This window comes from Sminthopsis crassicaudata, chromosome 1, assembly GCF_048593235.1.
Source record: "Sminthopsis crassicaudata isolate SCR6 chromosome 1, ASM4859323v1, whole genome shotgun sequence".
Classification (NCBI taxonomy): domain Eukaryota; kingdom Metazoa; phylum Chordata; class Mammalia; order Dasyuromorphia; family Dasyuridae; genus Sminthopsis; species Sminthopsis crassicaudata.
In genome coordinates, this window is record NC_133617.1 from 295,684,359 (window position 1) to 295,711,749 (window position 27,391).

At 32.6% G+C, this 27,391-nt stretch overlaps 1 long non-coding RNA gene across 4 annotated transcripts in view; it reads right to left on the minus strand.

The window, feature by feature from the left end:
* Positions 1-27,391, minus strand: part of LOC141549429 (uncharacterized) — a 341,126-nt gene that overhangs the window by 251,416 nt on the left and 62,319 nt on the right. Inside the window, exons 2-4 of one of the 4 annotated variants that reach the window (XR_012484354.1) lie at positions 22,914-22,998; positions 4,126-4,241; positions 626-742 (exon numbers count right to left, since the gene is read on the minus strand). This is a non-coding gene — a long non-coding RNA (uncharacterized LOC141549429). Of the gene's footprint in view, positions 1-625; positions 743-3,057; positions 4,242-22,913; positions 22,999-24,439; positions 24,584-27,391 lie in introns of those variants that run through there. The other 3 variants (XR_012484355.1, XR_012484353.1, XR_012484352.1) reach the window with 3 other exon arrangements.

Genomic DNA, 27,391 nt, shown 5'->3' on the forward strand with positions numbered 1-27,391 from the left:
CCACTACTGCCAGCGATTCAGAATTCTGGCTGAGTCTGGATCTGGGAATGGATCTGGGTCTGAGATTGTCTTGGTATGGCTTGCACCAGAACAGATGCTGGACTTCCATCCTGATGTCACATAATTTCTGCTAACCTTCCAAGTTCCCTTCAATCAGGAAATGCTCTACTCCATCTTTTTGAGTGTTCTGATACTGTAAAATTCGTTCAATCATTATTTAAAGGAATTTGAAGCAGTTTGGGAAAGAGGTTGAGTTTGTTCCTTCTTTTATTTAGCTTTTGGATCCACCTCTCCTCTTTTCTTATATATTGAAAATTAAAAGCTATAATTTAAATTTTTTAAAAAGAAAATTTCATGTAAAATTAATTTCACAACAAAAGATTTGGCAATTGTCAATGCTGTAAAATTACCCATGCATGTATCTGGCAAATAAAAACTATAATTAAAAGTTTTTTTTTTAAATGAAAAAAAATTACAACAATAAATTATCAGTTCAAGAAAGTATATATATATATATATATATATATATATATGTATATATATATGTATATATTAGTAGGAGAAATTATATACATGATTGTCTATATTTTCTTTAAAAAATTAACTTCACAAAGTAAAATAGGCATGATGTGGCCAAATGGAATTTGAAAAAAATGCTTAAATTTTAATAAGCTATAAGTTCATTTTTTTTACCTGTTTTTAGGATAAAGTTCCTGTTCATAAATTTCCTGGTCAAATATTTCTGGGATAAGTGAAAGGAAGGAAACCAGAATTAGAACAGACCTCAAAATTATTCCATGCTTAACTTGGTCTAGAATACAAAAGGAAAGGTGAGAAAGAAAGTGCTTCTCTCTGATGACTAAATTATCTGCCTTCAAGCATTTAAAAAATTAAAAGATTTTAAACTACCTTGTAAAAAATTATATATATATATATATATATATATATATATATATATATATAATAATTTTACATACTTTTCTTATGTTCACAACTAAATTATGGAGTTGAACAAATATTTTATTTGTTATTTATAAAAATCTTTATATGGAATTAATTCTTTTCCTAATATTTTAGTCAAGACTAGATTTTTCTTAAATATATGCTAAATAACATACTGATAAAAGATGATTGATGGAAAGTCATGGATATGAAACAGCATCCTTTAATAGAATATAAGTTTGTAACAAGGTAACCCTTGTTAAAAGACCACAGTGTACCATTAAGAAAAGTTTTGTGTTATGAAAAGCATCAGCCATTATCTTTTAGAACAAGGCATGAGAAATTCATGAGTATCTTGGGCATGGATAGAATCCAATCAACTCATTATATTTACATAATTTGTTTACACTTATTGGAAATGAGCATTGTTTAAACTGAGTTTATAGTAAATACATGAACATTTTATAACATGATGAAATACTTAAAAATGAAGCCATATGGCTCATAAATCATATATATAGATATAGATATAGATTATATATATATATATATATATTCTATGGATCCTTTGGCAAATTTATATAATGACATTTGTAAAATAAATAATGAATGCCCTGGATCATCTATGCCCCCCAAAATTCAGCTCCTCCTCTGGACTTTCTTCAGATGAAATGTTTTTTTGAGGAAGAAAAAAGCAACAAAACTTACTGATTGAGAGTTTTGAAAAGAGCCCCCAACTATGAATTGATGGGAAGAGTCACTGATTTAAATATATATTTTAATGTCCTAATTTTAAAAATTAGAAATGAAACAAATTTATGTGCATTTTAAATATCTACCCTATTATAGATTCTGTACAAACTACATATTAAGTATACAAAGAGAAAAGCAAAATAATCTTTGCTATGAATATACATATATGCAAACTTACTTATGTGTGCATTTGAATATATGAATAGGTATTTTTCTGTATATATATATATATATATATACATAATCATATATATGTATATGTATATACATCATACACTATTCATATGTATACTTACAGACCCAAAATACAGCATACACATATATACATATATGCTTGAATAGAAATAATGATAAAATATTTAAACATGGCAAGCTAGTTCTTCAGACAATGAGTATACAGCTTTTAAGCCTGGAAATGAATGCTTTCTAGGTTTATAGAACTCAAGAAAGTTTGTATATATACTCACACATACATATACATACACATACATACATATATTTATATACACTGTTAAGTGTTACATATGTGCATATACTCACACTACATATATTCACTTATCTATCCATTTGCATACAGATCCATATTATATGTATGGGTAACTATCAAATATATTTTTGACCAAATGTTTTTGTTTGTGGTATATATGAATATTTATGACTTCGTGCATACATCATTATTATCTATAGATATAGATTGAGACATCTATATCACGTTGTGCTTTGTGTACTATTTCTATACTGTAAAGGTACCATTGCTCTCTGAGGATGACCAGAATTATCTTGCTTAGCTGGAGAAGGAACAGAAGGAGAACTATTACAGAATGCTACAGTGAATTCTAAACCAGTTTAAATGACAATTCAAATAGCATCATCATCTGGACATAATTGAGTAGGCAGTATCAGAAATCTTTTGTATTGACCACATAATCCAATATTAAAAGACACTTGTTTTTTGTAGTGGGACCTAAGATCCCATTGACATAGAAAGTTTCCAATGAGTAACATTCATTTACCAATATAAACTGGAACTAAACTTAGTAATTTATAGACTTTAGAGAGTTCCCTGGAGCATTGAGAGGTTAAGTACAGCTTCTCTTTTCAAAGAAATATGTACATTTAGTTGAAAGTGAGGAAAACTATTTCCCTTAAAGCAGCAGCTTTTGTAATAAAACTATCAGTTTCTTTAAATTGAATAGGAAATAGAAGTCATCTCTACCTCTAATACCTTACTTACTGAAAACTTTACAACAAAATGTTAATTATTTTAGTATATGGGGATGCTTCCAAAGGAGCAACATTATAATTGGGGGTTGTTTCTAATTATGGATGCAGCATCAAATGGATTACGTGCATGATTAAGAATTAAATGTATGTAACTTTTTGACTCTGGTTATTTACCTAGTGATGGAGCTTGTGAGCCTTTCATGGATCAATATATAGTTTTAAGAGTCTATATTTTTGAAAAATCCATCTCTTTCTGCTCAGCCTAGTGTCAAAGTATTTGAAGTTGTTTAGCCTTGCCCTTAGACAATAAATATAGAGTATGCCACCAGGCTTGTAACTGAATGCTTTCCAGCTTCATAGGGCCCACCATTTTGCATACTTTGTTTATTTGCAGTGTTTGCCTAAGATATATGGAATGAAGAATAATCTCTTTAGATTGTCTATAAAATGCATAATATAATCCAAACAGCAGTGTATTAATTTATTTTTCCTCTGCAGCATCATAATTCATACAGGTTGCTCTTCTGACAAAAGTTGTATTTAAAGTCATCTCTCTGAAAATGGTTACCACTTTTGAGAAGCATAATTCTGAGAAATTGTAAGGCAGAAAGGAGTGGGATAGTCAGTTAATTAGGGGAAAATGGAAAGTCTGACTTCATTCAGTATGAATCCAAATAAGATAACATATTTTCTAATATATAGTCATTTCTTTATTTTTTCCAAGTCTTTTCAATAGAATGTGAGTAGAATCAAAGGAAGTCAATGAAAGAAGTAAATTAGAATTTGGATTTGCCAAGGTACTATTGGCAACAATACTTAAGAGGCAAGAGATTTGATAGTGGGGAATAATTTATAATTCAATGGATTCACTGAAGTGTCCAAAAAGAGAAAATAACACAATGTCTTGAATGTTGAAATGAAAAAGTGAAAGAGTTAGTTGTAGAGGACCATAGACAATGGGGAAACTCTTTGTGAGGTATAAGAACCTTAAGCCCAGAGGGAACCTGCTGACAAGGGCTGGTTCGGCTTGCATCTTCCCTTGGGGAAGATGCCTTCTCAGCCTTCCTGAAAAGTTAGAAATACTTGCAGTAAAGAGGCATTTACATATTAATAGCAGGGTGCTTAGACTTAGCACATGTGCAGTATGCTATGGTGATATAATTGTACTATGATATTTAAGACTGAAAGAACTTGAAGTAAACAGACCATCCATGTGGGTTCCTGCTTCATCACTCTTCCACTAAGACTAAGTACTCGGCTGGTCCCAAGATCCTCCAGAGAGATAGTCTGGACCATACATTTTGGCAATCCAACATGGGGCTCTAGAAAACACACTATAGTTAGTGTCTTTATGTATCTGTTAATAATCATACATTGAGCAATCAAATCTTCTTTAGTGACTAAGAGAAACACAAATAGAACCAGGATTTCCTAGAGAGAATAAAAGAGAAAATTGACTAGAAAAGGACAAATCAACATATACATCCTGGTCTTCCATTTATATAACAGCTAAAGATCATTAAAAACAAACAAACAAACAAACAAACAAACAAACTTATTTATACCGAAAAGATAGCATAGTTTGAAAATAGAAAGGTGATCTTGGAGTTAGGAGGATGCTTTTAAATATGAAGTGTTACATATAGGTTTCATACTCTCTCAAACTGAGCTTCCCCGTCTGTAAAATGGGAAATGACATTCCTGTGTTACTTACTTCAGTTTTATTTATTTTATTTATGTATTATTCCAATATATTCAAATGTGTAAATGCACTATATAAAAGTAATTATTCTTTATTATATCAATCTACCCTGAGCTATATTGATGTCCTCATGTAAACAAGGCATAAATTGACTTTTCATAAGACATTCTAAATTTTCATTTGTAAATCAGTACAGAAGTCATCCAATTGGGTATATTTTATGTTGGGGAGGGGTCATTCAAAGTAATTTACTCTTTTTATAAAGGGAGATGAAACAATAAAATATTCCATTCTTATTTAATGAGGAGTCCATACAATGAAGCACATTAGAGCTTTAATTTTGATCTCTATTTCTCAGTTATTGGCCTTTCTGTTAGGCTTCTGCATTCTCTCTTTTGTCAGAGTCCATTTTAATTTCAGGGAGCTTTTCAAATCCCAATTTTAATTCAGTGCCTTTTTCAACTTATTATGTTCTTGTAATAATATGTGATACCTACATTTTAGTATATTAAATTTCATTTGCTTTATGTCTAACCAATTACACAGTTGAGCCAGATCCCTTTGAATTCTTTTTGATGCTGGAATGTCTGATAAGCTCTTTCCCCTAAATTTTATATGACCTGGAATGTGAAACACATGAGTCTCATTTTTAGGTGCTTTATGTTGAAGAAGAAGAAGAAGAAGAAGAAGAAGAAGAAGAAGAAGAAGAAGAAGAAGAAGAAGAAGAAGAAGAAGAAGAAGAAGAAGAAGAAGAAGAAGAAGAAGAAGAAGAAGAAGAAGAAGAAGAAGAAGAAGAAGAAGAAGAAGAAGAAGAAGAAGAAGAAGAAGAAGAAGAAGAAGAAGAAGAAGAAGAAGAAGAAGAAGCAGCAATGTGGCATAAGTAATAGAGAGATCAGCTTGGAGTAAGGAAAATGTATTTAGAATTCAACTATGATTAATAGTAATTATCATCATCAATAATAAAATTAAGTTTCATTTACATAAATTGTCTCACTTAAAAGCTAAATTTTATTGTCTTCCTTTTACTACAGGGCAGCTAAGTGGCTTAGTGGATAGAGCACTGGTCCTGAATTCAGGAAGATCTGAGTTCAAATCTGATCCAGACACTCACTAGCTGTGTGATGCTGTCCAAATTCTCTGCTTACCTTATCCACTAGAGGAGGAAATGACAAACCACTCCAATACCTTTGCTAAGAAAACCTTATGGACAATAGGACTCATAATGTTATGATAAGTCAGACACAGCTGAATGACTGAACAATAAGTAGGGCTTAATGCTCATACTTTGGAAAAAAATTGAACTTATATCATAGCAACTCTAAGCCTACTGTTATGTCCATTAAGCCACATCATTATGTGACTCTTAGAAAGGCATTTATTTAAGGTTGGCCTACAAGACTTCTCTAGGACTTCTTTACTAAGCTGTAGATGGGTTTTGAATTGGGATGTTCAAGGGAATTTCTATTCCTTTCCTCCATCCTTATTAAATTAAAATGTCTTTGAATAGTCACATAAATAAAAAGGATTCCATGACAATGAAATCTATATGTCTTAAAACAATATAGTCTAATAGTTAAAGCACCATATAGGAAAGTATATTTGCTATATATGTATATTTATACACCACTATGATTATATTTAACTATCTATCTAAATCTATCAAAATATATATGTTATGATTTATGTTGCTCAACACAAGGGTATTTCTGTCTGAATGGCAAAAACGGGGCAATATTGAATGACATTTATTAAATACCTATTATGTGCCAGATACTACTAAACACTGGGTATATACAAAAGGCAAAGTAGTTTATACCCTCAAGTAGTTTACAAACTAATGGGGGAGACAGCATGTAAACATATATATATATATATATATATATATATATATATATATATATACACACACATATATATATATATATATACAGCAAGCTATATGCAGGACACATAGGAAAACAAATTAACAAAGGGTTGAAGGTAGAAGATGAGGTTTTAGTTGGAACTTCAGAGATGCTAGCAGTTAGAGGAAGGAATAGATTATAGTCAAAGGAGAAAATGAAATAAAATGCCTACAGCCCAGAGATGGACTGCTTTGCTCATGGAACAACAAAGAGGCCAGTGTCACTAGATGTAAGTATATATTTTGGAAAATAGTGTCTAAAAATTAGAAAGATAATAGCTGGGGCTAGGTTATAAAGGGTTTTGGATGCCAGAGATCATTTCACATTTGATTCTGGAGGCATTGAGTAAGAGAATAATGTGATTAGATTTTAATTATAAGAAAATTACATTAATGTTTGAACAGAAAATGGACTGAATTTGGGAGAGATTTAAGGTAGGCATAACCAACAGCAGACCATTTCAGTAATTAGAGTATTGGCAGTGTCAAAGGGGGAAGGATGGGATATTTGGAGATATTGCAAGGGAGAAATCAACAAGCCTTGCAATACCTTGGATGTAGGTCATAAAAGACAGTGAAGAATTCATGATGTTTCCTAGGGCTAAAGTCTGAGGAATATAGAATATATTTTGGCCCTCTACAACAGTGTTTCCCAAACTTTTGACATATGTGTATGCCTTCTATAATTTTTGTAACACTGAGTGCCCCTCATCAAAAAATGGATGTATTTTAATAACAATCAAAATATATATATTTTTTCTTTTTTTGGCACATACACAAAATAATAATAAGCAAAAATAAAATTATTCATAATAAAATATAAATCCATGACAGGTTTGTCACATGTGGAAGAAGAGCAATTGTTGGAATTGGGCTTCAGAGGAATTCTTGAAAAATAAACATAAGGAGTGTATTTTAACATCATTCTGGTTAGAAATTCAATATGTGCATCCTGTTTTAACAGAAAAAAGTTATGAAATATATCTTGCCTTTTCCAACTTCATATTTATGTGAAGTTGCCTTCTTCAGCATTTGTAGACATTAAGTTAAAAAAAAAAAAAAAAAGGAACAGACTATTGGAGACTATTGGATGTGGAGCTGCATCTGAGATTAAAATTAACAACCAGGGAACCAAATAATGATGATCTGTTATCTCAGCACAAACGATTTCATTCTTCTATATAAAAAATAATCAAAATCAGTGGGACTTACTAAAGCACATAAACAAACCTTTCTTAAAAGAAAAATCGCACAAAGGCTAAAAATACACAGGTGTCTGGAGAAGCCACTAGCTATTAAGGAAGTATTTGTCTCTGTAACAAAGTGCTGTATATTCATGCCATGTCACACTGGCCCATCTCACACCTCATAAGATCATCTTGACTTGACTCATGAGAACTTAGAATTAGGCATAGCTAAGCATGGTGCAGTGCATATTCCCACCAAACTGTGGTGCAACAAGTACCCCCACCAAACTCTTCCTGTACCCCTGGGGTGTGCATGCCACACTTTGGGAAACACTGCTATACAAAAATAGGTAAGCCTGAGGCTTAAGGAAAAATATAATACGTTCTGTTTCAAAAATATTGACTTTATGATGTCTACCACATCTCAAATACAAAATATCTGAAAATAATTTGGAAATGTAAGATTGAAATACAACACAAAAGATAGTTTTGAGAATGATTACCATAGAATGGTAATTAAACCTGTGGGAGCAGATGAGATTACCAAGTGAAGTAGTAAAGAAGGAGAAAAAAAAGGGGCTCTAGGAAACACCTTGAGAGACACTATAGTTACAAGCAATGATTTGGAGGAGCATGCAAAAATGGAGAGAGGGAAAGAAATAAGGAAGTGTCAACAGAACAGAATCAGCCTCTAATCTGTGGGTGGCCAGAGCTGAACAAAGTAGACTAGAGACAGGAGAGTCAGAAATCAAGAAGAAATTTAATTTCAAAATGAGGGAAAAGTCCCATAAACAAGGCCACATATGCCAGAGCCTTGACTTGAATGAGAAGGACCTGGTTTAGGGTGGAATGATCTCAATACTAATAGTTATACAGTGATATGTAGTCTTTGCAAGGGTGAATAATAGCAACAATGTAACAATTTTGAGTCATTGCAGGGCTTCATTACCAAAAACTCTTCTGCAATTTTGGTGTGGCTAAGATCATTCCAGAAAATGATTACAAAGGATTGTTGTTTATTCCAAGCTTAGGATACAGCCTGATTCCTGATCCTTTTCTTTGGAAAACATGATATCTCCCAATACCTCAACATTAGGCAGGGAGGAAAGCAAAGAGAAAAGGGTATCCCAAAAACCTAGAAGGAAAAAAAATCAAGAAGGAAAGAGTGATCAATTGTTAAAAGCAGCAGAGAGGAAAAAGAGAATGAAGACTGAAAATAAGCTATTAGTTTGGCAATTAGGAAATTATTAGTAATTTTGAAGAGAGCAGTTTTGTTGGAGTGATAAAGTTGGAAGTTTGATTGTTGAGAAGAAAAAAAATAAGACAATTATATTAGGTGGCTTTTTTGAGAAATTTATCCATAAATGTTAGAAGAAAAATAGGTTTTTAGTAAAGATGGAAAGATAAATAAGGATTTATTTTCAGGATAAGGGAGATGGATTTATCCATCAACAGTTCTGAGTAGAGAAGGAGACATTGGAAGTAAATGAAAAAGTGTGTATAAGAAGACAGTCTATTGGAGGTGAGGGGATGGAATAGAATGATGTGTAAGTACAGAGGTTAGCCATTGTAAAGAGTAAGGCCACTTCATGTGACAGGTGAAGGAGGAAGAAGTATCAGAAGGCAGCAAAATAAAAGGAAATGGAGAAAAGGGAGAGTTTCTGGGGCATAGCTTCATTTGTTTGTTTTTTAATTTGATTTTTCCCTGTAAAATATAAGATAACATTCTTTGTTGTAAAAATAAGAGGAGGGAGAGGCATGGACATTTTGAGAAGAAAATGACCACATTTAGAAGAGCTTCTGTGGACAGAGGGATATTAATTTAATTTAAGAGAGAGAGAGAGAGAGAGAGAGAGAGAGAGAGAGAGAGAGAGAGAGAGAGAGAGGGAGAGAGAGAGGAAGATTGTCTCGTACCACTGAGCGTCCAGTTTAGATTATGTAACAAAAATTTTGTGATCCATCTAGTCAGAATGGCAGCCTGACTTTTCTCCCTCATTCAACAGCACTTTTGTGGCAAAAAATTAACAAAGAAAGTGATGTGTGGCTTGTTGGAAATATGATGAGTGAGCTATTGATTCGATTGATTTGGTTCACCAAGGAGTCAAAACGAGAAGACAAGCCAGTAATTAATGAAAGGGAGATAGCTAGGAATTCTTCAAAATGGAGTTGTTACTTTTGTATATGATAGCAAGCTGTATTTATACTTAGTTATTTATACATGCAATAAATCATAAAGACCACCTGAATTTCCAAATACTTCAAAGGTGTACTGAATTCTGCTTGAACCAGTTCATAATGCAGTTTTAGCATAAATTTTTACACCTCAAAAAATTGCAAATGCCATAAACCAGGTCTTATTTTATTGTTTTCATGATTGTTTCAACTCTGCTTATTGATGGAATAAAAGTTAATAATGCAAAATAAATTTCTTTTTTGTTGTTTTTTTGAGAGATGATTATTAAATATTATCCATCACCATCCTGCAACTTTCCAAGAATGCATGGACATTTTCTAGTGCATTATAAATACTAGCTGCAGTAAGATGGACACCACCATAGATATTAAATGTAGATATAACATTTCTCCAAATATGAGCAAATCATATGCTAGAAACAATCACTCCTTTCTCCATGTTACTAGGCAAAAAAAGACCTAAATTAAATACCAATAGAAGACCTAGGTGATGAGATTTAAAATTTCTATTAGGGTTTCTTCAATATTCAAAAAGTATTTCTTTGAAATAAGAATTTATACACCTATTTCAAGGTCTAACATGCTATCATAGTAATAACAATAATAACAATAATTTAATTAATAGGATACTATTTGAGGTGTGATGTACTTTTAAATAATTATCTTATTAGCAAGTTTCATTTCAAAATTTTATGGAATGATGAAATAAACTAATTTTTATGAATTCTGTTGTCTGTTAATCTAATTTTCATATTATCTTCTCTGAAAAGGTAAAAGGATCAAATGAGCAAGATGTTCCTTTTGTTTATTGTTATATTTCTTTTTATCTCATTACTGCACATCTCTTCTTTTGTTCTCTCCCTCAGTTTATTCTATATTGTTTTTCATGCTCTGGGGGAAACAAAAGCCTTATTTTAGGTAGTTGGTAAAAACTAACATGTCTTGGGAATAGAGATAGATTGCTAAAGATATAAAAGAGAAAGCAGTTTTCATAAAGCTACTGAATTAGGTATACTTGGTGATAAATTCCATTACAATATTATTTTATGAGATCCTTAAAGGAGCATGGTACCTGGGGAAAATAAAATTTTTGCAGCAAGAAAATAATATTTAATCAAAACCCACATATATCATTATACACTTATAGATACACATTTATAAATACACACAAATTTCTTTTCAAAACTGATAAAATATTTCCATATAAATTTCAGCTCATTTGTTCAGAAAAAAATATTTATTTTCATATATCATAACATTTGCATTTGTCCATTAAGTTTCTTCCTTTCTGTGAATAACATGATCACTTTTTATAGGTATTTTTTATTAATTTTATATTTATAATATTTTTGACAGGACATATGCATAGGTAATTTTTTACATTATCCCTTGTACTCCCTTCTGTTCTGAATTTTTCCCCTCCTTCCCTTCACCCCCTCCCTAAATGGCAGGCATTCCCATACATATTAAATATCTTATAGTATATCCTAGGTACAATATATATGTGCAAAACCGAATTTTGTTGATGTTGTTGCAAAGGAAGAATTGGATTCGGAAAGTAAAAATAACCTGGGGAGAAAAACAAAAAATGCTAACAGTTTACACTCATTTCCCAGTGTTCCTTTTCTGGGTGTAGCTGATTCTGTCCATCATTGATCAATTGGAATTGGATTAGCTCTTCTCTATGTTGAAGATATCCACTTCCATCAGAATACATCCTCATACAGTATCATTGTTGAAGTGTATACTCATCTCCAAGTTCTGCTTGTTTTACTCAGCATCAGTTGATGTAACTCTCTCCAAGCCTCTCTGTATTCATCCTGTTGGTCATTTCTTACAGAACAATAATATTCCATAACATTCATATACCATAATTTACCCAACCATTCTCCAATTGATGGGCATCCCTTCATTTTCTATTTTCTAACCACTACAAAAAGGGCTGCCACAAACATTTTTGGCACATACAAGTCCCTTTCCCTTCTTCAGTATTTCCTTGGGATATAAGCCCAGTAGTAGCACTGCTGGATCAAAGGGTATGCACAGTTTGATAAGTTTTTGGGCATAATTCCAGATTGCTCTCCAGAATGGTTGGATTCTATCACAACTCCACCAACAATGCATCAGTGTCCCAGTTTTTCCACATCCTCTCCAACATTCATCATTATTTGTTCCTGTCGTCTTAACTGCTTATTATTTTAAGGAAAAATTCATTTATCCCTGTGGTCTCTAGTGTTTTTAATAGGAATGGGTGTTGTATTTTGTGAAAAGCTTTTTCTGCATCTTTCAATATTATTATATACTTTCTGTTGTTTTTGTTATTGATATAGTTGATTATAGTAATAGTTTTCCTGATATTGAAGAAGCCCTGAATTCTTGGTATAAATACCTCTTTGTCATAGTATATAACTCTGGTGATAGATTTCTGAAATAGCTTTCCTAATATTTATTTAAAATTTTTGCATCACTATTTATTGGAGAGACTTGTCTATGATTTTCTTTCTCAGTTTTGATTCTACCCAGTTTATATATCAACACCATGTTTCTGTAAGAATTTTTTTTCAGGATTCTTTCTTTGACTAATTAAAAATAATTTCCATATTATTGGAATTAACTGTTCTTTAAATGATTGGTAAAATAAACTGATAAATCCAGGTGTTCCTGGAGATTTTTTTAGAGAATTCATTGATGTAGTTTTCAATTACTTTTTTTTTTTTTTAATGAGCATAATTAAACATTTTGCTTCCTATACTGTAATCTAGGCAATTTTTTCATTTTTATTATTCATCCATTTCAAATAGATTGTCACTTTTGTTGACATATTGTTAGACAAAATAGCTCTTAATTGTTGCTTTAATTTCTTCTTCATTGGTGTTAAGTACACACTTTTTTATTTTTGATACTAGTAACGTAGTTTTCTCCTCTCCTTGTTCTAATCAAATTAATCAAAAGTTCATTTATTTTTTTCATAAAACTGGTTCATTTTTAGTTATTATTTCAAGAGGTTTTTTAAAAGTTGTATTATTATTTTTGATTTTCAGAATTTCTAAATGAAATCTAATGGGGCAATTAATTTGTTCTTTTTCAAGTTATTTTTTCCATTTGCATGTACACTTCATTAATTTATGTTTTTATATATTTTATTCATGAAGGGATGTAAACATATTAAATTTCCCCTAAGAATTGTTATAACTGCATTACAAAAGTTCTGGCATATTTTCTCATTATTTTCCTTTTCTTACATGAAATTATTGTTTCTATGCTTTGTTATTTGACCTACTCATTCTTTAAGATTATACATCTATATCTATCAATCTATCTGCATCTACATTTTCTATATCTGTATTTCAATTGCTATCTCTATCTATCTATCATCTATCTATCTATCTATCTATCTATCTATCTATCTATAATTTTATTATTACTTAGTTTCATAATTTTATAGGCTTTTCCTTACCCAATACTAATTTTCAAAGAAGTATTTTCTTTTCTAAGACTGATTTTCCCTTTCTAGTTATTTGATTTTTTTTTTATTGTTTTGCTTTTCTTGTATGGTTCTCATTTATTTTCCTCAATCCTTCACATTTGATTTTTAAAGTCTTTTTTTTTACTTCTTCTAAAAGTTATTTCTCGGAAAGTTTGCATTATTGTTTTCTAAAAATAGAACTTTTTTTTTTTCATTTTGATCCCCTCCTCTGAAGATGAATACTGGTCTTCCCTATTCCCACAATAAATTCTATGTTTGGATTCTGTCTGCTTAATAATATATATATATATATATATATATATATATATATATATATATATATATATACATATATATATATATATATATTTTAATTGAGAACATATTAGTGTAAACATCTTTAATCCTGGAGTTAAATGGAATGACGAGAGTGGTTGGAATAATGTCTCTGGCTTCACTTTAGCTCTTTCCTCTGACCTAGAAGCATAAATTAAACTATCCATTCTCCTGCAAGTGCCTACAGCCATCAATGATCCTTCCCCATTGTTCTGTACTCATCAAATATGTTGGTTTCTATCTCAGCAGCAAACTGATCCTGCTATTCCAATCAGCTGAAGTTCCTTCAGTCTTTCTAGATTAAGACTTTCAACTCTCAAAACTGTCCAAGATGTGAAAGTTCCATCAGTTCATGCTGTGGCTACCTTTGAACCCAGCTAGTCCAGGACTCCCTGCTAGCTGTTTCTGTGAAGCAAGCCTGGAGGTTTTTACACTTCTCTCAAGTTAAGATTGATCCTGAAATCTTTCTTCAAGTCTCAGGTTGTCCTAGGAACAACCCTGGTCCACATCAAGTTTTTGTTATTTTTCATGATTCTGTATTAATATTTTCACAAAATTTTGTTGTTGGTTTTTTTTTTTTTGTGTGTGTGGGGGAAATCTGGATTGCTTTTAATTTTCTGAACTTGATCAACTATCTTCCCAGAATCCTCCTCTATCAAGATTAATTTTGGTCCAGGGGCTGAGCTAAGATAACAGAGTGAAGCCAGGAAGTTGCTCTAGCTTTCCCAGTTTCCCAACAAAAAACACATGAAACCCAGACTGTGAATAGTCTGAAGAAATGAAACAACTCTCCAATTCCAAATAGATAAAATAATTTCAAGAAAGGTTAGTCTCAGTAGGGTAAAAGGGAAATTCAGCCTGTGTCACAGCCCAGGAAAGGCAGTGAAAGAATCTTAAACACAGCAGATCGGCATCTGAGACCCTTTGTCCTGATTCAGTAGTAGAAAAGACTAGTAGGATTCCCTCCAGTTACAGCTTAGAAGGCAAAGTGACTGCTAGGGAAACCAGATTGTTTCTTGGAAAAAACAGGTAAAGCTACTCCTTACTGTAAGAACCCAAAAACAAAAGGCCTTTGTGCTCAAAGCCAAGTCTGATAACAGTGAGACAGTTATCTCCTTACTTCAGAAGTAGAGCTATAACATAAAAGGCACAAAAGATGGGGGGTAAAGAAGGAGAAAAATGAACAATAAATAGGGAAAATAAACTTTAATCATAGAAAGCTACAATGATGATCACAAAACATCAACTCACATGAGGAATTTCCTATAAGAGGAAACCTCAAAAAATTATATGAATCTGTCTCAAGCCTAAAGAAGCTTTTTTTTTTATCTCATAAAATATTTTAAAAGGCTAAATAAGAGTGGTAGAATAAAAAGATGAGAAAAGAAAAAAAATGACTGAAGAAAACAATTCCTTAAAAAATACAATTAGCCTAAAGCAACAAAAAAGTACTAAACAAACAAATTATTAAAAAAACCGAGTAAGCCAAGTATGAAAAAATAAATCCAATAAAGAAAACACCTTAAAAAGTATAATTAATCAAATAGAAAAAAGAGATATGAAAGCTTCCTGAAGAAAATCACATATTAAAAACTAGAACTAGACAAAAGGAATTTAAAGAATATGAGACATCAAGAATAAGTCCAACAAACTAAAGAGAATGGAGAAAAATGGAAGAAAATGTAAAAGACCTTACTGGAAAAAAAAAAGATTCGAGAGAGACAACTGAAAAAATATTAGTTTACTTGAAGTCCATTAAAAAAAAATTGCATAAGTTTTTTCAAGAGATCAAGGAAAACTGTCCTAAAGGCAATATGACCCAAAGGCAAGAAAGTCATTGAAAACTACATTGATCACCTCTGAAAAGAGAAGGAAAACCCCAAGAAATATTGTTGCAAAACTCTAAAGATATGATATCAAGGGGAAAATACTTCAAGCTGCCAAGGGAAAAAAAAACAAAAAACAAACAAAAAACCAAAACAAAACAAAACAAAAAAACAAGTGTTGAGGAGTCACAGTCAGGATTATCTAAGATCTGACAGTTTCTGCAATCAAGGATCAAAGAGGCTGGAATACTATATTTTGGAAGGCAACTTGGGATTATAGCAAAAAATAACTACTCAGTGAGGCTGAGCATCGTATTTCAGGGGAATAGATATCTTCAATGATGTAGGACAATTCCAATCATTTCAACTCAAAAAGCCAGAAACAAAAACAAAATTTGATCTTCAAACATAGGACTCAGGAGAAATATAGAAATGTAAACAGGAAAAATAAATGTATATAAAGGGGCTAGAAAAGAAAGGGAAAAGAAAAGGGAGGGGCTGAATAAAAGGGAGGGCAGAAACAATAGGAGAAAGGGATAAGAGAAGGAAGAAGAGGTAATAAAAGGAAAGGTAGATTGAGAGCAGGGTGGGTTAGGAAAAAAAAAAAGACTTCTAAGGAGGGAGAGGGTGAAAAAAGAGAACTATATATATATATATATATATATATATATATATATATATATATATATATATATATATATATATATATATATATATATATATATATATATACTGGAGAAAATAGAATGAAGGGAAATAAAGCTGATAATCATTAACTATGAAAATAAATGAGTTTAACTGTCCAATAAAACAGAAGTGATTAGCAGAATGGATTAAAAAAGAGAATCCAATAATATGTTGTTCACAAGAAACAAATTTGAAACAGAGAGATACATACAGAGTAAAAGCAGAGGAGAATTTATTTTTTCTCTTATTTAGTGCCATATCAATCAAACTGTCAAAAATATTTTATAGAGCTAGAAAAATATAATAATAAAATTCATCTGGAAGAACAAAAGTTCAAGAATATCAAGGAAAACAATGAAAAAAAAAAAAAAAAAAGATGGTTGCCTAGCAGTATTAGACCTAAAATTATATTATAAAGTATCATTCCTCAGAGCATTTGGTACTGGCTAAGAAATAGAATGGTGATTCAGTGGAATAGATTAGACACAATAAGACAATAATCAGTGACTAGCAATCTAGAATTTGATAAACCACACAACTCAAGATTCTGGGATAAAAACACACTATTGCACAAAATTACTGGATAAACTGGAAACTAATATCAGAAACATAGAACTACATCTTACACTCCATATCAAAATAAGCTCAAAATGGGTACATAATTTGGGCACAAAGTATGATAACATAAGAAAATTAGAAGAGCAAGGGATAGTTCATTTATCAGATCCTTAGATAAGGGAGGAATTTATGAATATAGAAGAACAGAAAACATTATGAAATGCCAAAAAGGCAACTTTGATTATATTAAATTAGAAAAGTTTTGCACAAAACAAACAAGATTAAACATGAAGCATATAAACAAAAATGTTTGTGTCAGCCCTTTTCATAGTCTCTAGAAACTGGACATTGAATAGATGCCCATCTATTGGAGATTGGATGAGTAAATTATGGCATATGAATGTTATGGAATATTACTGTTCTGTAAGAAATGACCAGCAGGATGAATACAGCGAGGTTTGGAGAGACATACATAAACTGATGCTAAGCAAAATGAGTAGAACCAGGAGATCATTATACACTTCAACAACAATACTATACGAAGATCAATTCTGATGGAAGTGGCTATCTTCAGCAATGAGAGCATCTAATTCAGTTCCAATTGATCAATGATGAACATAACCAGCTACACCCAGTGAAAGAACACTAGGAAATGAGTGTGGACTGTTTGGAATTTTGTTTTTCTTCCCAAGTTATTATTACTTTTCTATGTCTGGTTTTTCTTGTGCAACAAGAGAACTATGAGGGTATATATACATACACACACACACACACACACACACACACACACACACACACACACACACATATATATATATATATATATATATATATATAGTAATATACACAATAAATACAGTAAAGTATATCTTAAATACAATAAATATATATACCATATTTATTGTATTTAAGATATACTTTACTGTATTTATTGTATTTAAGATATACCTTAACATTTTTAACATGTATGATACTGCCTGCCATGTAAGGCACGGGGTGGAGAGAAGGAAGGGAAAGTTGGTATGGAAGTGTTTGCAAGGGTCAAGGCTGAAAAATTATCCATGTGTATGTTCTGTCAATAAAAATCTATAATAAAAAAAGAAACCACAAAGATAGGAAAACAATTGCAGATTGTGTTTCTGATAAAGGCTTCATTTCTAAAATATATAAAAAATGATGTCAAATTTATAAGAGTAAAAGTCATTCCCCAATTGATATATGGTCAAGCGATATGAATAGACAAATTTTAGATAAAGATATCAAAGCCATTTATAGTCATATGAAAAAAAATCCTATACATCACTATTTATTAGAGAAATACAAATGAAAACAACTCTCAGGTACCACCTTATACTTCTCAGGTTGTTTAAAATTGTGACATGAAAAAATAATGATGAATTTTGGAAGTAATGTAGGAAGACTAGAATACTAATACATTGTTGTTAGAGTGGTGAGATGATCCAGCAGTTCTGGAGAGCAACTTGATTTATGCCCAAAAGAGTATAAACCTGTGCATGCCTTTTGATCCAGCAGTATGATTACTAGGTCTATCCAAAGGAAATCATATTGGAGGGAAAGGGACCCCCAAAATGTACAAAACAATATTTATAGCTCTTTTTTTGTTGCGGCAAAGATTTGAAAAATGAGTAGAAGCTCATCAATTGAATAATGGCCGAAAAAGTAATGGTATATGAATGTAATGGAATCTATATAAAAATGATGTACAAGATGATTTTAGAAAAACCTGGGAAGATGTACACAAATAATGCTGAGAAAAACAAGAAGAACCAGGAATATATCGTACATAGTAACACTAAGAATTTGTGATGAAAATACTTTACTTCTTCTCAGCAGTTCAATGATCCAAGGTAATAGCAATAAATTTTGGATATTAAACACCAACTGCATCCAGAAAGAGAATTAGGGAGACTGAATATAATTCAACGAAAAATATGTTCACCTTTCTTTCCTTCTGTTTTTTTTTTTTTTTTTTTTCTCTCTTGTGGTTTTCCTTTGGTTCTGAATTTTTCTCTCTCAGCATGATACATAAAGAAATGTATATATTAAGAAGGAGTAATTGTGCAAAAATTGAGGCAAATTTTCTGAAGGCCTCATTTCTTAAATATATAGAGAATTAAAATAAATGTGTGTAAATATGGACCATTCCCCAATAGACAAATGATTAAAAGGTAAGAAAGAGTGGTTTTCAGATGAAGTACTTCTAGCTATCTAAAGGCATTGGGAAAAAAAAGTAAAAGCTGTAATTCAAACAAACTAAAAAAAAATTTCAGTCACTACCACATACCTCTTAGATTGGCTAATAGGACAGAAAAAAGTAAATAAGAAATGTTACAGAGAATGTGGTGGAAATGAGAAATTAATCCATTGTTTATAGAATTGTGAACTGATTCAACCATTTTGTAGATCAATTTGGAACTGTGCCCAAAGAGCTATAAAACCATGTTTATGAGGGAGCTATTACACTATTAAGCCTGCATCCCAAAATAGATTTTTAGAAAGGAAAAATGACCTATCTGTACAAAAATAGTTATAGCAAGCTCTTTTCTGAGAAAAATAATTTGAAAATTGATGGGATGCCAACCAATTGGGGAATGGTTATATGAATTGTGATAGATGATTATCATGGAATACTATTGTGCTATAAAAAATAATGAGCAGGATGCTCTCAGAAAAATCCTGGAAAAACCTCCACAAAATGATAGAAAATAAAATATACTGTGTACAAAGTAAAAATAATATTCTAATGATTTGTGAAATGGCACAATTACTCTCAGCAATGATTGAAGACAACTTTGAAGGACTTCTGATAAAAATAAAAATCTAACCATCCCCAGAAAAAATGCTGGTGTTGTCTGAATGCAAATTAAAATATACTTATTTTTATTTTATTTTACTTGAATATTTTGGGGGGTTATTTATGCTTTCTTTCAAAACATGAATATTATGGGAATGTTCAGAACCTCTTCTACTAGATCTGACTTATGAGAGCTTATGCTTATCTTCCTTAGCTTTGGATAATCTAGGAATACCCTTATACCATAATGAAGTATTAGTAAGCTTTTAGTAGATAGGTTTTCATAAAACATATTTTTTTCAACAATGTGGGGAAAAAAAGAACAATCAAAGCCATAAATGACAAAGACAAATGAAAAATTCAGGACTAATTACCACCAAAAAGGAAAGGTAAATAATAGCCAAGATACACAACAAAACAGAAGTGAGACATTTCTTTACAAACAGATAATATGACAATGCCTATCTGAGCTTTTACCATTTTCCATCTATACCTCCTCTTCTCCAGGAAGCCCCCACCAATCATTTTGTCCCACCACTACCAAAGAAAAATTATAACACTAGGCTCATTTAATCCTCTACAAATTGATGTTACATAAAATGTCAAGCTTTGATTGTTCAATTCAATCATGCCTGCCTCTGTGACCTTGTGGACTATATTGGATAATTTTTAGCAAAGAATAAAGACTGCTTTGCTATTTACTTCTTCAGTGGAGAAAAGCAAACAAAAGTTATAATAACTTTTTAAAATGTCTCAGCTATTAAATATCTCAGGCTGAATTTGAACTCAGGTCTCCCTGATTTGAATTTCTATACTTTAACCACTAAGTCATCCAGCTACCTATACTACCAGAGTCAATGAGGTCTTTGGCAAGAATCTTGCCAACAGTGACTGAGAGACCCTTTTATGATTTACATAAGACAGAACACTCTTTTTACCGTTTTATAAATATGGACCGTGGAGGTATTTTTGAACTCCTGGGGTATAACCTATTCTTGCCATATAAGTTAACAAAATTTCAGTCAGCTTTTATATGAGAATTGGATCATTTTGTAGCTCTCAGCTGGAATAGAATCAGCACCAAGAGCTTTGCTACATAAAAGTAGCCTAATGTCATTCAAAACTTCTTCTTCAGTAGCAAGTTCAACTAGGGAGTGATTTATTTAAAGTTTGGATGAACAGTCAATTGTTTCAGCATTGATTGAAGATGGTCCTTTAAGAACACTATATAAGTGTTTAGCCCATTTCTTTAAGATCATGTTCTTATTAATATCAATGTGGTTTCATCAGCACTAAGTAGTTAAGATGCACCATAGGTCTTTGGCCTATAAATAACCTTCATTGAATCATTAAAAAATGCTTTAGATTGTTACTATCAGCAAAAATTGAATTTCTTCTAACTTATTACTGAGCCAAAAAGCCTGCCTTTCTCTAAGTTTCAATTATATGTCATTTTTGATGGAATTGAATGTTACCTTCTCAGAGATGGATGAACTAACCTGCTGGTACACTCTGTGGAGTTCTCATTTTTCATTTAGCAGATTCTGAATTTCCCCATCAATTTCCTCAAATCAGTCTTGATGTTTGCTAGTATTCCAACCCAAATGAAAAAATATAGTATTCTACACCAAATCTGAAACGGGTTCCTTTTCTGTTTCACTTTGTCAACTGTCTTTGCTCAACTTGCCCTCCAAGTTAGCAGCAAACTCTTTCCTCTCAAAAAAGCCCACTCTCTAATTTATTGACATTAATTCTTTGAGTAGTCCTTTTGCCTTGAGGCTGATCTTTTGTTGAATGGAAATATGCACATTAAAGAAGATAAATCAATGAACATTCTAGCACTCTGTGCAACAGATTGCCTTCTTCATTCTCACCAAAAAAATATTGTGAAGACCTAGAGATACTTATTATCATCAATATGCCATAATAGGACAAACTTATAATTCTAGGTGACTTTAATGCTATAATAGACTACCAGACATGTCAGTTTCATCATGTTTACATAAACAGAGTACAGTATTGGTGATGAATCACTTGTGAGATGCACAAATCTTAGATAATAAATGGCCATTGCTCTTGCTTGTTATAACTCCATTTATTCCAAGGACTCCCAGACATGTCTGGTAGTTTATCCTAGCATTAAAGTCACCTAGAATTATAAGTTTGTCCTATTATGGCACATTGATGATAATAACCATCTCTAGGTCTTCATAATTTTTTTTGTATTTCATCAGCATTTGTCATCATGTTATGTCAGAGCACAACCCCTGATGATGGTGGCATGGCATTTTCTGGAAAGTGACAATCACATTTTCATTCATTCATTCATTTGGAAGTCATATGAGATTGTTTACTACATTAGTTTTGATTGCAAAATCTATATCAATTTCACTGTACTCCCTTTCATTGGGATTATTACAAACAATGTATATTCAGCTCCAATCATTTACCAATCTTTTCTCACTCAAGGCTGCTATTTCAAACTGATATCTGTTGAATTATCTCACAATGAGTTATGCTTCTTTCATGTCTACTTTGTGTTGTCTATAAGTGTATCCATATTGCATGTGCCAATGATGAGTAGAATCAATTTTACAGATCGTTTTTGTGTGTTCTTTGGGATTTATACCACAAGGTATGGGATCAGAAGACAAATTTTAAGGCACATTTTCTTGCCACTATGGCTCCAGAAGGGATTAAGGCAAAATAAATATAGTGTTTACTGCCCAACAACTCCAGGAGAAGTGTTAGGTGTAGAACAGAGGTTTGTATACAACATCTACAGATCTGGCCAAGGCCCTTTGCTATTGCCAGTCATGATTATGGGAAATTACATCAAAATTTGGTTGCCCAAAGAAGTTCATCAATATAGGATGCCAAATTCATGATGACATGCTTTTCTGGATTCTAGACAGCTTTTAAGCTTTCCCTGTCACCTATAGAGTGACACAAGTCTTTGAGCTTGTTCCCATGATTTTTAACATTATGTTTTTAGCCATGTTGTCAAATGCCTTCAATAAGGACAAACAGACTTCCAAATCAGCTATTCTTCAACTTGAAAAAAACTATAAGCACAAACTATTGTGGAAGGTGTAATGGTGCATGATGTTTTGTTTGGAGATGATTATGGATTCAATACTGGCTCTGAAAATGAGATGGGACAAAGTATGCATTGATTCTCTGCTGCTTATGGTAATCTTAGTCTAACAAAAATTATCAAGGAAACACATACTACACCAAACAGCACCATATAATCCATATGTGAAACCATTAGTTACAGCAAATGGTAAAATTTTGAATTCTATGGATAAGTTCACTTACCTGACACTATACTTTCCAGAGATGTCCACATTGATAATGACATTGATGCATGCATCGCCAGAGCCAGCTCAGTATTTGGGAGGGTCTGAAAGAAGTATGAGAGAGAGAAGACATTGGACTGGCTACCATATTGTAGGTCTACAGAGCCATTGTGTTGACCCAACTGTTGCATGCCTATGAAACATGGACAATATACCAGTGCCATCCCAGGAAACTAAATTCAGAATTATTTCCATTTGAAATGTCTTAAGAAGATTCTGAAGATCACATGGCACAATAAGATACAAGACAATAAGAATCTTTCCCAAATTAAACTAGCAAGCATTCAAACTCTCATGTAAATAGTGCAATTTTGTTGGACTAGCTACATTGTTCAAATGCCAAAAGTAGGCTTGTCCAAATATATATATTTATATATTTTTTTTATTTATGAAGAGCAAGTATTCACAAGGTAGTAAAAAAAAATGTGAAGATAGTCTCAAAATCTATGTCAAGAACTTTAGAATTGATTGCATTAAATGAGAGACATTGTTGGCACAGGACTGAACAGTTGCCTGTCCTCAGCAAAAAAGGTTCTGTATTCTATAAGCAAAGCTGAATTGAATGAGCTAAGAAGAAATACACAGAATTAGAAAATCTAACCAAAAGATTCGTAGGTGCTATTTGTATCCAATCAAGGCAAAGCATTCTGACCATGTATTGGTATGATCAATTACAGTTGGACACACTAACATAACTTTAACATTTTGGTCTTCTTTAAGAACAAAGAATACTAGGCGGTGCCAAGATGGCGGAGAAGCCACACAGAACTTTTTAAGCTCTCTCATTTCCTTTCTACTAACTATTTAATTCAGCCTCAAAAATAGCACTTGACTGGTAAAACCCACAAAGTTTGGAAGTACAAGAACTTACCAGCAAAAGAGAATCTGGAATATTGACAGAAAAGGTTTGACATGAGGTGGTGGGAGTAGACCAGCACAGAGCAGGGACAGAAACATGAATGAGGTGGCCTCTGCAGTTGGAAGGTTAACACAGAGCTCTCTGCCATAGCCTGACTGCTTTGATTCAGTGGTGGAGTAGTGGACCAGCAGAGAAGTTGGAGCCTAGGGTAGGGGGTACGCTGAGGGATGCCAGAGCCTGAGAGGATCTGGCTACACCAACCCAGGATTGGAAGTGACTCAGTGCACAAAATAACACAGCTTTTTGCAGCATTCTGCAGTGAGGGGCTCTTGTTGAGGGGCAGTCACACAGAATAGGGGCACAGCCCAGGGCAGCCTCTCATCTGCACAGTGAGGGCTCTGCCCAAGGTAGTGGAATTTCCCCAGCTTGACTGCTCTCCCCAGGCAGAGACACTTTCCAGTTCAGTGAGGAATAGGATGACTGCTAATACTCAAAATGGGCATTTGTGGGGGCCAGTGATACATTTTCTCCTTAACCTTTAGCCCCAAGGTGGTCACTAATCCTCAGAGCAGGTCTCCTTGCAGAGCACTTACACAGCCCAGCTTGTGATACACAGGCGTACTCACTTCCCTGTGGAGCTCTTCCCAGAGCCCTCCTGCAGCTCGGCCATTCCTTGCAGTGCATTGAGAAGACAGATATTGTTCATATACCAATCCTTGCTCTACAGAGGAAGCTGGTAACCTCCTTGCACTGAAGGCAGACCCTGAAGGCTTTAAAAAAAATGAGTAAAAAAGTGAAGAAAACAATTGATAGCTTCTATGCAGAAAAAGAGCTGATTTCCAACCCCTGAGGAGACTAACAGCTATGCCAAATAATGCTCTCCTAGAAGAGATTATTAAAAAAGCTATTTTTAAATTAATTTTATAATTATAATTTTTTTTCAGTACATATGCATGGGTAATTTTATTTTTACAACATTATCCCTTGTATTCACTTTTCCAAATTTTCCCCTCTCTACCTCTACTGCCTCCCCTAGATGACAGGCAATCCCATACAAATTAAATCTGCTACAGTATATCCTTAATACAAGATATGTGTGTAAAACCAAATTTCTTGTTGCCCAGTAAGAATTGGATTCCGAAGGTATAAGTAACCTGTATAAAAATACAATAGTGCAAACATTTTACACTCAATTCGCAGTGTTACTTCTCTGGGTGTATCTGTTTCTGTCCATCATTAATCAACTGTAACTGAATTGGATCTTCTTTATATTGAAGATATCCACTTCAATCAGAATCTGTCTTCATATAGTATCGTTCTTGAGGTGTATAGTGATCTCCTGGTTCTGCTCATTTCACTCAGCATCAGTTCATGTAAATCTCTCCAAAAGTCTCTGTATTACTCCTGCTGGTCGTTTCTTACAGAGCAACAATATTCCATAATATTCATATATCACAATTTATCCAACCATTCTCCAATCAATGGGCTTCCATTCATTTTACAATTTCTAGCCACTACAAAAAGTGTTGCCACAAACATTTTGGCACATACAGGTCCCTTTCCCTTCTTTAGTATTTCTTTGGGATATAAGCCCAGTATTAGCACTGCTGGATCAAAGGTATGTGCAGTTTGATAACTTTTTGGGCAGAGTTCCAAATTGCTCTCCAGAATGGCTGGATTCTTTCTCAACTCCACCAACAATGCATCAGTGTCCCAGTTTTCCCACATCCTCTTCAACATTCATCATTATTATTCCCTGTCATCTTAACCAATCTGACAGGTGTATAGTGGTATCTCAGAGTTATCTTAATTTGTATTTCTCTGATCAGTAGTGATTTGGAACACTCTTTCATATGAGTGGATATAGTTTCAATTGCATCATCTGATATTGTCTGTTCATATCCTTTGACCATTTATCAATTGGAGAATGGTTTGATTTCTTACAGATTAGAGTCAGTTCTTTATATATTTTGGAAATGAGGCCTTTATCAGGACCTTTAAATGTAAAAATATTTTCCCAATTTGTTACTTCCCTTCTAATCCTGTTTGGAGAGCTTTGCTTGTACAAAAAATTGTTAATTTGGTGTAATCAAAATCTTCTATTTTGTGATCAATAATGATCTCTATTTCTCCTTTGGTCATAAATTCCTTCCTCCTCCACAAGTCTGAGAGCTAAACTATCCTATTTTTCTCTAATCTATTTATGACCTCATTCTTTATGCCTAAATCATGGACCCATCTGGATCTTATCTTGGTATATGGTGTTAAGTGTGGGTCCATATCTAATTTCTACCATATTAATTTCCAGTTTTCCCAACAGCTTTTTTTCAAATAATGAATTCTTATCCCCAAAGTTGTTATCTTTGAGTTTGTCAAACACTACATTGCTGTACTTGTACCTTATTTGTCCTGTGTACCTAACCTGTTCCACTGATCAACTAGTCTATTTCTTAGCCAATACCAAATGGTTTTAGTGACTGCTGCTTTATAATATACATTTAGATCAGGTACAGGTAGACCACCTTGATCTGATTTTTTTTCATTAATTCCCTTGAAATTCTCCACCTTTTATTCTTGCATATGAATTTTGTTGTTATTTTTTCTAGGTCATTAAAATAGTTTCTTGGGAGTCTGATTGTTATAGCACTAAATAGATTAGTTTAGGGAGTATTGTCATCTTTATTATATTCACTCAGCCTATCCAAGAGCATTTAAGGTCTTTCCAATTATTGGAATCTGACTTTATTTTTGTGACAAGTGGTTTGTACTTTTGCTCATATAATTCCTGACTTTTCTTGGATTCCCAAATATTTTATACTCTTGACAGTTGTTTAGAATAGAACTTCTCTTTGTATCTCTTGATGTTGCATTTTGTTGGTGATGTATAAAAATACTGAGGATTTATGTGGATTTATTTTGTATCCAGCAACTTTACTAAAGTTGTGAATCATTTCTAATAATTAGAATCTCTGGGGTTCTCGAAGTATACCATCATATCATCTGCAAAGAGTGATAGTTTGATTTCCTCATTACCTACTCTTATTCCTTTACTCTCTTTCTCGACTCTTATTGCTGAAGCTAACATTTCTACTACAATATTGATTAGTAATGGTAGTGGGCAAACTTGTTTTAATCCCGATCTTACTGGGAAAGGTTCCAGCTTATCGCTATTATATATGATGCTTACTGACAGTTTTAAATATATAATCCTGATTATTTTAAGGTATAATCCATTTAGTCCCATACTCTCAAATGTTTTTAGTAGGAATGCATGTTGAATTTTATCAAGTGCTTTTTCTGCATCTATTGAGATGATCATATAGTTTTTGATAATTTGATTATTAATAAGGTCAATAATAATAGTTTTCCTAATATTAAACTAGCCCTGCATTCCTGGTATAAATCCTACTTGATTATAGTATATTATCCTGGAGATGATTTTCTGAAGTCTTTTTGCTAATATTTAAGATTTTAGCATCAATATTCATTAAGGAGATTTGTCTATAGTTTTCTTTCTCCATTTTCAACCTACCTGATTTAGGTATCAGTACCATGTTTGTGTCATAAAAGGAGTTTGG